This window comes from Camelus dromedarius, unplaced genomic scaffold, assembly GCF_036321535.1.
Source record: "Camelus dromedarius isolate mCamDro1 unplaced genomic scaffold, mCamDro1.pat HAP1_SCAFFOLD_126, whole genome shotgun sequence".
Taxonomy (NCBI): Eukaryota; Metazoa; Chordata; class Mammalia; order Artiodactyla; family Camelidae; genus Camelus; species Camelus dromedarius.
In genome coordinates, this window is record NW_026989807.1 from 4,176,319 (window position 1) to 4,190,956 (window position 14,638).

The window sequence follows — 14,638 nt, forward strand, 5'->3', positions numbered from 1 at the left end:
ATTGAAACAATGTAAACTACTAGTCTATTCGGTAGAACTCACTTCAAGAGAATTTTTCTGTGAAAAATGCTTCATTTTTGAAACTGGCGCTTGGAAAACGCTGCAAAATCTGAGAAAATATTTCTAAGTATCAATATTCAATGTTTTGTGATGATAGTTCGGTAATCCACATGCTAACAAATCTGTAGTTAATATTTGTCGAATCCGTTATGCATGCAGAATGTTTGGAACATGGAATGTCACGGCACGGAAATTTTTTAAAATTATTTTTCCATAGGTTAGAAATCGCTCCAAGGGATTTTTCCTGAGATAACAGCATGATTTTTGAAACTGGCATTAAGAATAAGCTGCGAACTCAGATTAATCAATTGTAGGTGTAAATATGCCTTGTATGGTGGATGAAAGTTCTGCAATCCGCATACTAACAACTTTGTAGAGAATATTTGTCGAATCCGAGAACCATGAAGAGTGTTCGGAACACAGAATATCACGGTGAGCGAATCCAGGTAAAATACATGTCTCTTGGGTAGAACTGACTCCAAGAGTTCTTTTCTGCGAAATCTGCCTCATTATGGCAACTGGCATTTGGAAATTTCTTCAAAATCAGAGAAAATGCTTCAAACTGTCAATAAGCCTTGTATTGAGATGGAAGTGCATAAAACCACATGCAAACAAACCTGATGTGAATAATTGTAGAAAGCCTATGCATGTAGCTTGATCGTATGACGGAAATTTCCGGAGATGGAATCTATGTAAATTTCATTTCTATTGGGTAGAATGCGCTCCAAAAATTTTTTCCGGAGAAAACTGCGTGATTTTCGAAACTGGCATTAGGAAAAGGCTGCAAATTCAGAGTTAATGTTTCTAGGTTTTAATATGCCTTGTATGGTGGATGAAAGTTCTGTAATACACATGTACATAACTTATTAAAAATGTTTGTCAAATCCGTGAAGTATGTAGCATGTTCGGAAATTGGAATGTCACTGTGAGGGAAAAAATGTAAATTACATTTCTATTGGGAAGTACTTGCTCCACTAGAATTTTTTGTGAATCTGCCTCATTTTCACAACTGGAATTAGGAAAATATTTTGAAATATGGGAAAGTGCTTCAAAGTGTCAATATGGCATTTATGGTGGATGAATGTTCGGTAATAGTTATGCTACCAACTCTTAGTGAATAATTGTCGAAACCGTGATGCATGTAGCTATTTTGGAACACGGAATTTCACCATGACTGGTTCTATGTAAATTCCATATCTATTGGATAGAACTCGCTCCAAGAGTATTTCTCTGTGAAAACTGCATGATTTTAGAAACTGAGATTAGGAGAAATTTACTAAATCAGAATAAACTTTCTATGTATAAATATAGATTGTAAGGAAGATGAAAGTTCGATAATACAAATGTTCACAACTCATTAAAGTATGTTTGTCAAATCCTTGATGCATGTAACTTGTTCAGAACACGGAACGTCACGGTGAGTGAACTAGTTAAATTACATATCTTTTGGGTAGAACTGGCTCCAAGAACATTTTCTGTGAAATCAGCCTCATTTTCCAAACTGGCATTAGGAAAAACCTGAGAAATCTGAGAAAATGCTTCTAAGTGTGAATATGCCTTGTATGGTGAAATTAAGTCCGGTAATCCACGTAACCAACTATGAAGGGAATACTTTATGAATCCGTGACTTATTTAGAGTGTTTGGAACACGGAAATTCACGGTAATGAAACTAAGTAAATTAAAATTCTATTGGGTATACCTAGCTTGAATAGAATTTTTTGGCGAAAATTGCTTTTATCTCGAATGTGATGTTTATATAATGCTGCGAAATGAGAGATAATATTTGTAGGTTTATAGATGCCTTTATGTTGGAAGAAATTTCGGTAATCCAAATTTTCACAACATATTAAAGAATCTTTTTTCTAATCCGTGATGAAAGTACCATGTTTGGAACGTGGAATTTCACGGTGATTGAAACAATGTAAACTACTTGTCTATTCGGTAGAACTCACTTCAAGAGAATTTTTCTGTGAAAAATGCTTCATTTTTGAAACTGGCGCTTGGATAACGCTGCAAAATCTGAGAAAATACTTCTAAGTATCAATATTCAATGTTTTGTGATGAAAGTTCGGTAATCCACATGCTAACAAATCTGTAGTGAATATTTGTCGAATCCGTTATGCATGCAGAATATTTGGAACATGGAATGTCACGGCTGGGAAATTTATTTAAATTATCTTTCCATAGGTTAGAAATCGCTCCAAGGGTTTTTTCCTGAGATAACAGCATGATTTTTGAATCTGGCGTTAGGAATAAGCTGCGAACTCAGATTAATCAATTGTAGGTGTAAATATGCCTTGTATGGTGGATGAAAATTCGGCAATCCGCATACTAACAACTTTGTAGAGAATATTTGTCGAATCCGACAACCATGAAGAGTGTTCGGAACACAGAATATCACGGTGAGCGAATTCAGGTAAAATACATGTCTCTTGGGTAGAACTGACTCCAAGAGTTCTTTTCTGCGAAATCTGCCTCATTATGGCAACTGGCATTTGGAAATTTCTTCAAAATCAGAGAAAATACTTCAAACTGTCAATATGCCTCATATTGTGTTGGAAGTTCATAAAGCCACATGCAAACAAACCTGATGTGAATAATTGTAGAAAGCCTATGCATGTAGCGTGATTGTATGACGGAAATTTCCGGAGATGGAATCTATGTAATTTTGATGTCTATTGGGTAGAATACGCTCCAAAAATTTTTTCCGAAGGAACGGCCTGATTTTCGAAACTGGCATTAGGAAAAGGCTGCAAATTCAGAGTTAATGTTTCTAGGTTTAAATATGCCTTGTATGGTGGATGAAAGTTCTGTAATACACATGTACATAACTCATAAAATTTTTTGTCAAATCCGTGAAGTATGTAGCGTGTTCGGAAATTGGAATGTCACTGTGAGGGAAACTATGTAAATTACATTTCTATGGGAAGTACTTGCTCCACTAGAATTTTTTTGAATCTGCCTCATTTTCATAACTGGAATTAGGAAAATATTTTGAAATATGGGAAAGTGCTTCAAAGTGTCAATATGGCATTTGTGGTGAATGAATGTTCGTTAAACCTTTTGCTACCAACTCTGTAGTGAATATTTTTCGAATCTGTGATGCATGTAGCTATTTTGGATCACGGAATTTCACGATGACGTGTTCTATGTAAATTGCATTTCTATCGGATAGAACTCGCCTCAAGAGATTTCTCTGGGAAATCTGCATGATTTTAGAAACTGAGATTAGGAGAAATCTACTAAATCAGAATAAAACTTTCTAAGTGTAAATATACATTGTAAGGAAGATGAAAGTTCGATAATACAAATGTTCACAACTCATTAAAGATTGTTTGTCAAATCCATGATGCATGTAACGTGTTCAGAACACGGAATGTCACGGTGATTAAAACTCAGTAAATTACATATCTTTTGTGTATAAATCGCTCCAAGAGCATTTTTCGGCGAAATCTGCCTCATTTTTAACTGGCGTTAAAACAAACATGTGAAAAATGAGAAAATACCTCAAAGTGTCAGTAGCCTAGTATGGTGAATGAAAGTGCTGTAATCCACATGCTAACAACTATGTAGTGAATATTTGTCGAATTCGAGATGCATGTAGCGTGTTCAGAACACGGAATTTCACGGTAAGAGAATCCAAGTAAATTACATGTCTATACGTTAGAACCTGCTCCAAGAGGTTTTTGCCGTGAAATCTGCCTCATTTTCAAAATTGGCGTTTGGAAATCTCTGTGAAATCAGAGAAAATCCTTCTAAGCATCAATATGCCTTTTATTGTGATGAAAGTCCTGTCATCCTCATGCAAACAACTGTATAGTTCAGATTTGTCGAATCTTTTCTGCATGTAATGTGTTCGAAACACGTAATTTCACAGCGGGGGAATCTATGTAATTTATGTATCTATTGGGTAGAACACGCTCCAACAGTTTTTTCCTTTGAAAACTGCCTGATTTTCAAAACTGCTATTAGGAAAAAGCTGCGAACTCAGAGTTAATGTTTCTATGTGTCAATATGCCTTGCATGGTGGATGAAAGATCTGTAATACACATGTACGTAACTCATTAAAAATGTTTCTCAAATCCTTGATGTAAGTAGCATGTTGGACCACGGTCTTTCTCGGTGAGGGAAGCTATGTAAATTACATATCTATTGGTTAGAAACCACTCCAGGAGAGTTTTCCTGAAAAATCTGCCTCAGTTTCAAAACTGGTGTTATGAAAACGCTGTGAAATCAGAGTAAATGCTTTAAGGTGACAATATGTCTTCAATGGTTTATAAAGATCGGTAATTCACATGCTAACAACTCAGCAGTGAATATTTGTTGAATCCTTGGTGCATGAACAGTTTTTTAGTAACACGGAAAGTTACGGTGATGGAATCTATGAAAATGAGATGTCTATTGGATGGAACATGCAACAAGAGGATTTTTCTGGGAAAACTGCCTGATTTTCGAAACTGACGTTAGGAAAATTCTGCGAAATGTGAGTAAATGTTTCTAGGTGAAAACATTTCTTGTAAGGTGGATGAAAATTTGATAATCCACATGCTCACACTCATTAAAGAGTGATTGTCGAAACCTTGATGCATGTAACATGTTCAGAACACGGAATGTCACTGTGATTGAACTACTTAAATTACATATCTTTTGGGTAGAACTCGCACAAGGAACATTTTTCTGTGAAATCAGCCTCATTTTCCAAACTGGCGTTAGGAAAAACCTGAGAAATCTGAGAAAATGCTTCTAAGTGTGAATATGCCTTGAATGGGGAGTTTAATTCCGGTAATCCACGTAACCAACTATGAAGGGAATACTTTTCGAATCCGTGACTTATTTAGCGTGTTTGGAACACAGAAATTCACGGTAATGAAACTATGTAAATTAAAATTCTATTGGGTAGAACTAGCTTGAATAGAATTTTTCTGCGCAAATTGCATGATTTTCGAATTTGAAGTTTGGATAAAACTGCGAAATGAGAGTAAATACTTGTAGGTGTAAATATGCCTGGTATGGTGGATGTAAGATTGGTAATCCAAATGCTAATATCTCTGCAGTGAATATTTGTCGAATCCGAGATATATGAAACGTGTTCAGAACACAAAATGTCATGATGAGCACATCTATGTAAATTACATGTCTATTGGGTAGAACTCGCTCCAAGAGCATTTTTCTGCAAAATCTGCCTCATTTTCAAATCTGACGTTAGGAAAAATCTTCGAAATATGAGAAAATGCTTCTGAGTGTCAATATGACTTGATTGGTGGATGAAAGTCCGGTAATCCACATGTTAACAAGAGTGTAGTAAATATTTTTCAAACCGTGATTCATGTAGCACATTCGGAAAACAGAATTTCACGGTAATGAAACTATGTAAATTAGAATTCTATTGGGTAGAACTAGCTAGAATAGAATGTTTAAGCGAAAATTGCATGATTCTCGAATGGGATATTTGGATAAAGCTGTGAAAGGACAGAAAATATTTGTTTGTGTAAAGATGCCTTTATGTTGGAAGAAAGATCGGTAATCCACATTTTCACAACATATTAAACAATCTTTTTTCTAATCCGTGATGCATGTACCATGTAAGGAACGTGGAATTTCACGGTGATTGAAACAATGTAAACTACTAGTCTATTCGGTAGAACTCACTTCAAGAGAATTTTTCTGTTAAAACTGCTTCATTTTTGAAACTGGCGCTAGGAAAACGTTGCAAAATCTGAGAAAATACTTCTAAGTATCAATATTCAATGTTTTGTGATGAAAGTTCGGTAATCCACATGCTAACAAATCTGTAGTGAATATTTGTCGAATCCGTTATGCATGTAGAATGTTCGGAACATGGAATGTCACGGCGAGGAAATTTATGTAAATTATCTTTCCATAGGTTAGAAATCGCTCCAAGAGTTTTTTCCTGAGATAACAGCCTGATTTTTGAAACTGGCTTTAGGAATAAGCTGCGAACTCAGATTAATCAATTGTAGGTGTAAATATGCCTTGTATGGTGGATGAAAGTTCGGCAATCCGCATACTAACAACTCTGTAGAGAATATTTGTCGAATCCGAGATACATGAAGAGTGTTCGGAACACAGAATATCACAGTGAGCGAACTAGTTAAAATACATGTCTCTTGGTTAGAACTCAATCCAAGAGGTATTTTCTGCGAAATCTGCCTCATTTTCGAAACTGGCATTTGGAAATTCCTTCAAAATCTGAGAATATGCTTCAAACTGATAATATGCCTTGTATTGTGATGGATGTTCATAAAGCCACATGCAAACAAACATGATGTGAATAATTGGAGAATGCCTATGCATGTAGCGTGATCGTATGATGGAAATTTCAGGAGATGGAATCTATGTAAATTTCATGTCTATTAGGTAGAACTCGCTCCAAAAATTTTTTCTGGAGAAAACGGCCTGATTTTCGAAACTGGCATTATGTAAAGCCTGCAAATTCAGAGTTAATGTTTCTAAGTTTAAATATGCCTTGTATGGTGGATGAAAGTTCTGTAATACACATGTACATAACTCATTAAAAATGTTTGTCAAATCCGTGAAGTATGTAGCGTGTTCAGAAATTGGAATGTCACTCTGAGGGAAACTATGTAAATTACATTTCTATGGGAAGTACTTGCTCCACTAGAATTTTTTGTGAATCTGCCTCATTTTCATAACTGGCATTAGGAAAATATTTTGAAATATGGGAAAGTGCTTCAAAGTGTCAATATGGCATTTATGGTGGATGAATGTTAGGTAATTATTATGCTACGAATTCTGTAGTGAATAATTGTCGAATCCGTCATGCGTGTAGTTATTTTGGAACATCGAATTTCACGCTGATGGGTTCTATGTAAATTCAAGGTCTATTGGATAGGACTCGATCCAAGAGATTTTCTCTGTGAAAACTGCATGATTTTAGAAACTGAGATTAGGAGAAATCTACTAAATCAGAATAAAATTTTCTATGGATAAATATACATTGTAAGGAAGATGTAAGTTCGATAATACAAATGTTCACAACTCATTAAAATATGTTTGTCAAATCCGTGATGCATGTAACGTGTTCAGAACACGGAATGTCACGGTGAGTAAAACTAGGTAAATTACATATCTTTTGTGTATAACTCGCTCCAAGAGCATTTTTTTTCCAAATCTGCCTCATTTTCTAAACTGGCGTTAAAACAAGCCTGTGAAATCTGAGAAAGTTTTTCAAAGTGTCAGTAAGCCTTGTATGGTGGATGAATGTGCTGTAATCCACATGCTAACAACTATGTAGTGAATATTTGTCGAATCCGAGATGCATGTAGCGTGTTCAGAACACGGACTTTCACGGTGAGCGAATCCATGTAAATTACATGTCTATAGGTTAGAACCTGCTCCAAGAGGTTTTGCAGTGAAATCTGCCTCAGTTTCGAAACTGGCGTTTTGAAACCTCTGTGAAATCAGAGAAAAAGCTTCTAAGAATCAATATGCCTTGTTTTGTGATGAAAGTCCTTTCATCCTCATGCAAACCACTCTATAGTTTATTTTTGTCGAATCTTTTCTGCATGTGGTGTGTTCGGCACACTCAATTTCACAGCGTGGTAATCTATTTAATTTACGTACCTATTGGGTAGAACACGCTCCAACAGTTTTTTCCTTTGAAAACTGCCTGATTTTCGAAACTGCTATTAGGAAAAAGCTGCGAACTCAGAGTTAATGTTTCTATGTGTCAATATGCCTTATATGGTGGATGAAAGTTCTGTAATACACATGTACATAACTCATCAAAAATGTTTCTCAAATCCTTGATGTATGTAGCCTGTACAGAACACGGTCTTTCTCAGTGAGGGAAGCTATGTATATTACATATCTATTGGTTAGAACCCTCTCCAGGGGAGTTTTACTGAAAAACCTGCCTCAGTTTCGAAACTGGTGTTATGAAAACGCTGTGAAATCACAGTAAATGTTTAAAGGTGACAATATGTATTCAATGGATAATTAAAGATCGGTAATTCACATGCTAACAACTCAGCAGTGAATATTTGTTGAATCCTTGGTGCATCAACAGTTTTTTAGGATCACGGAATATTACGGTGATGGTATCTATGAAAATGAGATGTCTATTGGATGAAACATGCAAAAAGAGGATTTTTCTGGGATAACTGCCTGATTTTCAAAACTGACGTTAGGAAAATTCTGCGAAATGTGAGTAAATGTTTCTAGGTGAAAACATGTCTTCTAATGTGGATGAAAATTAGATAATCCACATGCTCACACTCATTAAAGAATGATTGTCGAAACCTTGATGCATGTAACTTGTTCAGAACACGGAATGTCACGATGAGTGAACTACTTAAATTACATATCTTTTGGGTAGAACTGGCTCCAAAAACATTTTCGGTGAAATCAGCCTCATTTTCCAAACTGGCGTTAGGAAAAAACTGAGAAATCTGAGAAAAAGCTTCTAAGTGTGAATATGCATTGAATGGGGAATTAAAGTCCGGTAATCCACGTAACCAACTATGATGGGAATACTTTTCGAATCCGTGACTTATTTAGCACGTTCGGAAAACAGAATTTCACGGTAATGAAACTATGTAAATTAGAATTCTATTGGGTAGAACTAGCTACAATAGAATTTTTCGGCGAAAACTGCTTGATTCTCGAATGTGAAGTTTGGATAAAGCTGCGAAATGAGAGAAAATATTTGTAGGTGTAAAGATGCCTTTATGTTGGAAGAAAGTTCGGTAATCCACATTTTCACAACATGTTAAAGAATCTTTTTTCTAATCCGTGATGCATGTATCATGTTCGGAACTTGGAAATTCACGGTGATGGAAAAAATGTAAACTACTTGTCTTTTCGGTAGAACTCACTTCAAGAGAATTTTTCTGTAAAAATTGCTTAATTTTTGAAACTGGTGCTTGGAAAATGCTGCAAAATCTGAGAAAATACTTCTAAGTATCAATATTCAAAGTTTTGTGATGAAAGTTCGGTAATCCACATGCTAACAAATCTGTAGTGAATATTTGTCGAATCAGTATTGCATGTAGAATGTTGTGAACACGGAAGGTCACAATGTGGAAATTTATGTAAATTAACTTTCCATAGGTTAGAAATCGCTCCAAGATATTTTTCCTGAGATAACAGCCTGATTTTTGAAACTGGCGTTAGGAATAAGCTGCGAACTCAAATTAATCAATTGTAGGTGTAAATATGCCTTGTATGGTGGATGAAAGTTTGGCAATCCGCATAATAACAACTCTGTAGACAATATTTGTCGAATCCGAGATACATGAATAGTGTTCGGAACACAGAATATCACAGTGAGCGAATCTATGTAAAATACATGTCTCTTTGTTAGAACTCAATGCAAGAGTTTCTTTCTGAGAAATCTGCCTCATTTTCGAAACTGGCATTTGGAAATTCCTTCAAAATCAGAGAAAATGCTTCAAACTGACAATATGCCTTGTATTGTGATGGAAGTTCATAAAGACACATGCAAACAAACCTGATGTGAATAATTGTAGAAAGCCTATGCATGTAGCGTGATCGTATGACGGAAATTTCCGGAGATGGAATCTATGTAAATTTCATGTCTATTGGGTAGAACTCGCTCCAAAAATTTTTTCTGGAGAAAACAGCATGATTTTCGAAACTGGCATTAGGAAAATGCTGCAAATTCAGAGTTAATGTTTCTAGGTTTAAATATGCCTTGTATGGTGGATGAAAGATCTGTAATACACATGTACATAACTCATTAAAAATGTTTGTCAAATTCGAGAAGTATGTAGCTTGTTCGGGAATTGGAATGTCACTGTGAGGGAAACTATGTAAATTACATTTCTATTGGGAAGTACTTGCTCCACGAGAATTTTTTGTGAATCTGCCTCATTTTCAAAACTGGCATTAGGAAAATCTTTTGAAATATGGGAAAGTGCTTCAAAGTGTCAATATGGCATTTATGGTGGAGGAATGTTAGGTAATTCTTATGTTACCAATTCTATAGTGAATATTTGTCGAAACCGTCATGCGTGTAGGTAATTTGGAATACGGAATTTCACGCTGATGTGTTGTATGTAAATTGCATGTCAATTTGATAAAACTCGCACCAAGAGGTTTTCTCTGTGAAAACTGCATGATTTTAGAAACTGAGTTTAGGAGAAATCTACTAAATCAGAATAAAACTTTCTATGTATAAATATACAATGTAAGGAAGATGAAAGTTCGATAATACAAATGTTCACAACTCATTAAAGTATGATTGTCAAATCCGTGAAGTATGTAGCGTGTTCGGAAATTGGAATGTCAGTGTGAGGGAAACTATGTAAATTACATTTCTATTGGGAAGCTCTTGCTCCACGAGTATATTTGGCGAATCTGCCTCATTTTCAAAACTGGCATTAGGAAAATATTTTGAATTATGGGAAAGTGCTTCAAACTGTCAATATGGCATTTATGGTGGATGAATGTTCCGTAATCATTATGCTACCAACTCTGTAATGAATGTTTGTCGAATCCGTGATGCATGTAACATGTTCAGAATACGGAATGTCACGGTGAGTAAAACTAGGTAAATTACATATATTTTGTGTATAACTCGCTCCAAGAACATTTTTCCGCCTAATCTGCCTCATTTTCTAAACTGGCGTGAAAACTAACCTGTGAAATCTGAGAAAATTCTTCAAAGTGACAGTAAGCCTTGTATGGTGGATGAAAGTGCTGTAATCAACATGCTAACAACTATGTAGTGAATATTTGTCGAATCCGAGATACATGTAGTGTGTTCAGAACACGGAACTTCACAGTTATCGAATCCATGTTTATTACATGTCTATAGGTTAGAACCTGCTCCAAGAGGTTTTTGCCGTGAAATCTGCCTCAGTTTCGAAACTGACATTTGGAAATCTCTGTGAAATCAGAGAAAATGCTTCTAAACATCAATATGCATTGTATTGTGATGAAAGTCTTTTCATCCTCATGCAAACATCTCTATAGTTTATTTTTGTCGAAACTTTTCTGCATGTGGATTGTTCGGTACATGTAATTTCACAGCGGAGGAATCTATGTAATTTACGTATCTATTGGGTAGAACACGCTCCAACATTTATTTACTTTGAAAACTGCCTGATTTTCGAAACTGCTATGAGGGAAAAGCTGCGAACTCAGAGTTAATGTTTCTATGTGTCAATATGCCTTGTATGGTGGATGAAAGAACTGTAATACACAAGTACATAACTCATTAAAAATGTTTCTCAAATCCTTGATGTATTTAGCCTGTTCGGAACACGGTCTTTCTCAGTGAGGAAGCTATGTATATTACATATATATTGGTTAGAACCCTCTCCAGGGGAGTTTTACTGAAAAATCTGCCTCAGTTTCGAAACTGGGGTTATGAAAACGCTGTGAAATCTCAGTAAATGTTTAAAGGTGACAATATGTATTCAATGGATAATTAAAGATCGGTAATTCACATGCTAACAACTCAGCAGTGAATATTTGTTGAATCCTTGGTGCATCAACAGTTTTTTAGGATCATGGAATGTTACGGTGATGGTATCTATGAAAATGAGATGTCTATTTGATGAAACATGCAACAAGAGGATTTTTCTGGGAAAACTGCCTGATTTTCGAAACTGACGTTAGGAAAATTCTGCGAAATGTGAGTAAATGTTTCTAGGTGAAAACATGTCTTGTAAGGTGGATGAAAATTTGATAATCCACATGCTCACACTCATTAAAGAATGATTGTCGAATCCTAGATGCATGTAACTTGTTCAGAACACGGAATGTCACGGTGAGTGAACACGTTAAATTACATATCTTTTATGTAGATCTGGCTCCAAGAACATTTTCGGTGAAATCAGCCTCATTTTCCAAACTGGCGTTAGGAAAACCCTGAGAAATCTGAGAAAAAGCTTCTAAGTGTGAATATGCATTGAATGGGGAATTTAAGTCCGGTAATCCACGTAACCAACTATGAAGGGAATACTTTTCGAATCCGTGACTTATTTAGCGCGTTCGGAAAACAGAATTTCACGGTAATGAATCTATGTAAATTAGAATTCTATTGGGTAGAACTAGCTAGAATAGAATATTTCAGCGAAAACTGCTTGATTCTCGAATGTGATGTTTGGATAAAGCTGCGAAATGAGAGAAAATATTTGTAGGTGTATAGATGCCTTTATGTTGGAAGAAAGTTCGGTAATCCACATTTTCACAACATATTAAAGAATCTTTTTTCTAATCCGTGATGCATGTACCATGTTCGGGACGTGGAATTTCACGGTGATTGAAACAATGAAAACTACTTGTCGATACGGTAGAACTCACTTCAAGAGAATTTTTCTGTGAAAACTGCTTCATTTTTGAAACTGGCGCTTGGAAAACGCTGCAAAATCTGAGAAAATACTAATAAGTATCAATATTCAAAGTTTTGTGATGAAAGTTCGGTAATCCACATGCTAACAAATCTGTAGTGAATATTTGTTGAATCCGTTATTCATGAAGAATGTTCGGAACACGGAATGTCACAGTGAGGAAATTTATGTAAATTAACTTTCCATAGGTTAGAAATCGCTCCAAGATATTTTTCCTGAGATAAGAGCCTGATTTTTAAACTGGCTATAGGAATAAGCTGCGAACACAAGTTAATCAATTGTAGGTGTAAATATGCCTTGTATGGTGGATGAAAGTTCGGCAATATGCATACTAACAACTCTGTAGAGAATATTTGTCGAATCCGAGATACATGAAGAGTGTTCGGAACACAGAATATCACGGTGAGCGATTCTATGTAAACTACATTTCTCTTGGTTAGAACTCAATCCAAGAGTTGTTTCTGCGAAATCTGCCTCATTTTCGAAACTGGCATTTGGAAATTCTTTCAAAATCAGAGAAAATGCTTCAAACTGACAATATGCCTTGTATTGTGATGGAAGTTCATAAAGCCACATGCAAAGAAACATGATGTGACTAATTGTAGAAAGCCTATGCATGTAGCGTGATCGTATGACGGAAATATCCGGAGATGGATTCTATGTAAATTTCATGTCTATTGGGTAGAACTCGCTCCAAAATTTTTTCTGGAGAAAACAGCATGATTTTGAAAACTGGCATTAGGAAAATTCTGCAAATTCAGAGTTAATGTTTCTAGGTTTAAATATGCCTTGTATGGTGGATGAAAGATCTGTAATACACATGTACATAACTCATTAATAATGTTTGTCAAATACGAGAAGTATGTAGCGTGTTCGGGAATTGGAATGTCACTGTGAGGGAAACTATGTAAATTACATTTCTATTGGGAAGTACTTGCTCCACGAGAATTTTTTGTGAATCTGCCTCATTTTCAAAACTGGCATTAGGAAAATCTTTTGAAATATGGGAAAGTGCTTCAAAGTGTCAATATGGCATTTATGGTGGATGAATGTTAGGTAATTCTTATGCTACCAATCCTATAGTGAATATTTGTCGAAACCGTCATGCGTGTAGGTAATTTGGAACACGGAATTTCACGCTGATGGGTTCTATGTAAATTGCATGTCAATTTGATAGAACTCGCACCAAGAGGATTTCTCTGTGAAAACTGCATGATTTTAGAAACTGAGATTAGGAGAAATCTACTAAATCAGAATAAAACTTTCTATGTATAAATATAAAATGTAAGGAAGATGAAAGTTCGATAATACAAATGTTCACAACTCATTAAAGTATGATTGTCAAATCCGTGAAGTATGTAGCGTGTTCGGAAATTGGAATGTCAGTGTGAGGGAAACTAGGTAAATTACATTTCTATTGGGAAGCTCTTGCTCCACGAGAATATTTGGCGAATCTGCCTCATTTTCAAAACTGGCATTAGGAAAATATTTTGAAATATGGGAAAGTGCTTCAAACTGTCAATATGGCATTTATGGTGGATGAATGTTCCGTAATCATTATGCTACCAACTCTGTAGTGAATGTTTGTCGAATCCGTGATGTATGTAACCTATTCAGAACACGGAATGTCACGGTGAGTAAAACTAGGTAAATTACATATCTTTTGTGTATAACTCGCTCCAAGAATATTTTTCCGCCTAATCTGCCTCATTTTCTAAACTGGCGTTAAAACTAGCCTGTGAAATCTGAGAAAGTTTTTCAAAGTGTCAGTAAGCCTTGTATGGTGGATGAAAGTGCTGTAATACACATGCTAACAACTATGTAGTGAATATTTGTCGAATCCGAGGTACATGTAGTGTGTTCAGAACACGGAATTTCACGGTGATCGAATCCATGTTTATTACATGTCTATAGGTTAGAACCTGCTCCAAGATGTTTTTGCTGTGAAATCTGCCTCAGTTTCGAAACTGGTATTTGGAAATCTCTGTGAAATCAGAGAAAATGCTTCTAAACATCAATATGCATTGTATTGTGATGAAAGTCTTTTCATCCTCATGCAAACATCTCTATAGTTTATTTTTGTCGAAACTTTTCTGCATGTGGATTGTTCGGTACATGTAATTTCACAGCGGAGGAATCTATGTAATTTACGTATCTATTGGGTAGAACATGCTCCAACATTTATTTCCTTTGAAAACTGCCTGATTTTCGAAAC